Consider the following 4,562-nt stretch of genomic DNA (forward strand, 5'->3'; position numbering starts at 1 on the left):
GAAGCAGATATTCAGCTTGGTTTTTTGTTTGTTTGTTTGTTTGGTTTTTTTCCCCAAGACAGAATCTTGCTTTGTCATCCAGGCTAGAGCACAGTGGCGCAATTTCGGCTCACTGCAACATCCGCCTCCCGGGTTCAAGCGCTTCTTGTGCCTCAGCCTCCTGAATAGCTGGGATTACAGACGTGTACCACCATGCCCAGCTAAATTTTGTATTTTCTGTAGAAACAGGGTTTCACCATGTTGGCCAGGCTGGTCTTGACTTCTGGCCTTATGTAATCCGACTGCATCGGCCTTCCAAAGTGCTGAGATTACAGGCGTGAGCCATCATTCCTGGCCCAGCTTGTTTCTTTTTATTAGCTACCGAATTTTCACCAACTGCCCCTACTGCTTGAAAACCGCCAGTGTCTAACTGGCCAGAACTGAGCCTCACACTTATGTGGAAAGGGTAATCCAATCACTCAAGGAGAATGCCAAGCACATTGTTTATCAAGAAGGAAAAATGAAAAGAAATCCACATTGTATCTCAAAAAGGACAAGTTCGAAAACCATGTTGCATCTCAAAAGTGAAAAATAAAAAGAAATTAATGTTTAAATATCAGCAGTGAAACTCAGAATACCAAGGACAAAGAGAAGATTTAAAAATCATTGATAAAGAAAACATAAATGAAAATGACATCGGTCCCCTCCACAGCAACCAGGGAGGCCAGAAGACGGTAGACTAGTATCTCCAAAATGTTGAGAGAAAACAACTGTCATCCTTGAATTTCCTATCCAGCAAAACTGTCTTTCAAAACCAGAGTGAAAATTTATATATAACTAGGAACTGCATTTGCTATCAAGAGACCCAAACAAAAGAAACGTCTAAAGGATGTTACTAGAGAAGAAAATGATCTAGTAGATGGGCTGAGAAAAAAATAAAGGATTAAAACAAATTCAGGTGGGGTATGATGGTGTGTATCTATAGTCCTAGCTACTTAGGAGGCTGAACTGGAGGATCACTTGAGGCCAGGAGTTTGAGGCTGCAGTGCACCAGATCATGCCTGTGAATAGTCACTGCACTCCAGCCTGGGTAACATAGTGAGACCCCATCTCTAGAACAAACAAACAAAAACCAATATTCAATGGAAGGACACAGGTAAATGCAAATAAATATTAGTTATGTATAATAATAATATCTAACTCTAGCCAGGTGCGGTGGCTCATGCTTGTAATCCCAGCACTTTGGGAGGCCCACGCGGGCGGATCATGAGGTCAAGAGATCGAGACCATCCTGGCTAACACAGTGAGACCCCATCTCTACTAAAAATACAAAAAATTAGCCAGGCGTGGTGGCGGGTGCCTGTAGTCCCAGCTACTCTGGAGGCTGAGGCAGGAGAATGGCATGAACCAAGGAGGCAGAGCTTGCAATGAGCTGAGATCGCACCACCACACTCCAGCCTGGGCAACAGAGCGAGACTCTGTCTCAAAAAAAAAAAAAAATAATAATAATAATAATATCTAACTCATTGGATTAATACAAAGATAATGCTAGAATACTGTTCTGCATAATATGTTGGAAGGAAGTGTAATGAGCATAAAATATTCAAAGATTCTTTTTATTGTTATGGCAAAGGTTAAGAAATAATTTACCTTTAGACTTTTTAAAGTAAAACAGTCATGGTAATATTTCAAGGGAAATTAATCAAGAAAAGTAAAAGTATATAAATTCAAACAGAGATAAATAGAATAAGGGAAAAAATGCAAACACCACAAAAGACAAGATAAGAGAAAAGCAGCATAGAAAATCCAAGATAAATGGAATAAAAAGGTAAGATATATTATTTGGGCAAAAAGCCCAAATAAAGTATACTAAATATAAATTGGCTAAGGTTAGATTTTAAAATCAAATTATATTTTTAAAATCTAGATATGTGCCATTATTTTTTTAGACAGAGTCTTGCTCTGTCACCCAGGCTTCAGTGCCTGGCTTTGTCACCCAGGCTCAAGTGTGATCATGGTTCACTGCAGCCTCAACCTCCTGGGCTCTCAAGTGAAGGAGGCCTCAGCGTCCTGAATAGGTGGGACTATACTCATGCACTACCCCCCCTCAGCTAATTAATTCTTGTAGAGATAGGGTCTTGCTATATTGCCCAGGCTGGTGATATGTGCTATTTTAAAGAGCCATGCCTCGAGCATAACAATATGGCAAAATTGAGAGCAAAAAGTGGAGGAAAGCTTTCCAAGAAAAAGATCAACCAAAGAAATCTAGTATAGTTATATTAATATCAGCATAATAGATTGTTAAGCAAAAAGCATTCTTAGAGATAGAGGGCCTCGTTATGGTTACATTTTAAATTCACCAGGAAGATATAACAATTCTACAGTTGTATGCCTCTAATAAAGTACCCTTAAATGTATGAAGCGAAAACTGATCGGACCACAGGAGAAAGCTACCCTCCCCACACCAGGCTTGGGGCATAGCCAGGGCATTGCAGCTTCTGAGGGGAGTTGCTGTCAAGGTCTCAGACCCCCTGGCCAGTCATGCTTTTTTTTTTTACATGTTTGCCTTTGGAGCCCTGGTACCTTCTTTTCTAGGTCTCCTTATCTGAGGCCCTGGGCAGAGGTCTTCTTCAGGCACCTTGGCTTAGGCTTCCTTATGGGGAGAGAAGGGGAAACCTTAAAGACACTTGTACCCACTCTGACTCCACACTTTTCCACTTCTAGCCCTTCCCTCTTGCCCTCACTTTGACCCCAGGGTTCATAAAGAGTCTTTTGTTGAGGACTCCCTCAACTGTGAGATAATCCCTTGACCCACCTCACCCTCTACTGGTGTGCAGTTCTATGGGGAAGACAGAATGGAGGAGTTGGTGCTTTCCTCAGTTTAGCCTCTTGCTTGTACTATTGCAGAAATTTACTAAACTTTAATTTTTGGTTTGCTGCTTTAATTGGTTACTCTGACACTTGGCAGCTCAGCTCTCTTTCCCAGCTCAACTAACATATGGAAGACCGACATAGAAAAATTTAAAAATTTTAAAAATTGAACGCTATAAGTGACAATCTTATATGTTGTTACATATGTAAAACTCTGCATCCAACAATTTTAAAATGTGTATTCTTCTCAAACATACATAGAGAATTTACAAACATTAAATGCTTAGTTATGAAGCATGACTCAGCAAATTTTAAAGAATCAGTTTATGCAACCCATGTTTTCTAATTGCAACACAACTAATTTAATACCAGTAATAAAATGATAAATGAGACCTATAAAATTAACTTTGGAAATTAAAATTCACACTGTTTAGTAAATCATGGGTCAAAGTAGAAGTCATAATTAAAATTGGAAAATCTTGAGAACTGAACATTAATAAAACTTTAAATGTCTATATTTATGAGATGCAGTGCTATCATATTTATGGGAAATTCATACCGTTAAAAAGAAGAAGTGAGTTCAGGCCCAGTGGCTCATGGCTGTAATCCCATCACTTTGGGAGGTGGAGGTAGGAGCATCAATTGAGGCCAAAAGTTCAAGACCAGCCTGGGCAATGTAGTGAGCCCTCATCTCTGCAAAAATGAAATAAAAATTAGCTGGATGTGGCAGTGCATGCCTGTAGCCCTAGCTATTAGGAGGGCTGAGGCAGGAGGATTGCTTGAGCCCAGAAGTTTGAGGTTGCAATGAGCTATGATCGCTACACTGCCCTCCAGCCTGGGCCACAGAGTAGAACCCTGTTAAAAACATACACACACACAAAAAGAAGTGTAGAAAATTACCGAGCCAAGCATCCAACTTAAGTAGTTACAGAAAGAACAACAACATAAACTCAAGGCAAGTAGAAAAGAATAATTATGAGCAGAAATAGATGAGAGTAAAATAGAGATAATCAATAAACGAAAGTTAGTTTTTTAAAACTGATTAATCAAATAGATAATCATCTGGCAGAATTTATGGAAAAAATAAATTGTATACAAATAGACAATATCAAGGACTTAATACGGGAATGTAATCACATACACTTTATAGATTTAAAAGACAATCAGAAATACTAAGAACAATTTTTTTCCAATAAATTTGAACCTAGAGAAAAATCTCAAATACTTAGAAAAAATAGAAAGCATGCACTGTGAATGAAAATAAAGCAGCAATCAAAAATCTTTCATGAAAAAATACTGAGTTTTAGATGCTTTTATGACAATCTTACCAAACATTCAAAGAAAGGATCATCCTATTCTTACATAAATGATTCCCCAGAAGATAAAAGAGGAAATGCTGGGTGACATTAGGAAAATGGCAGAAGAAGGATCTCCAAAAATTCACCCCTTTATAAAAGGAACCAAAAACAGTTGAAGTCTCACTTGACAGGCTTTTCTTTATTTGTACTGACTGACAGATGGCCTATTGCTGAAGGCCTCTCCCACAGGAGCTTACACGGAAAAGCTGAGCAGTGAAATGTCTACAGGAGCTTTGGAAAGGTTTGACATATTCCTGGGAATCTAGAAGGCCACGTGCATATGCTCAGGCTGCATACATGCTCAGGAAAACATGAGAAGGCCCTATGTTCTCACCTGCAGCTGACCTTGAGGTT

This window comes from Papio anubis, chromosome 3 (assembly GCF_008728515.1).
Source record: "Papio anubis isolate 15944 chromosome 3, Panubis1.0, whole genome shotgun sequence".
Classification (NCBI taxonomy): domain Eukaryota; kingdom Metazoa; phylum Chordata; class Mammalia; order Primates; family Cercopithecidae; genus Papio; species Papio anubis.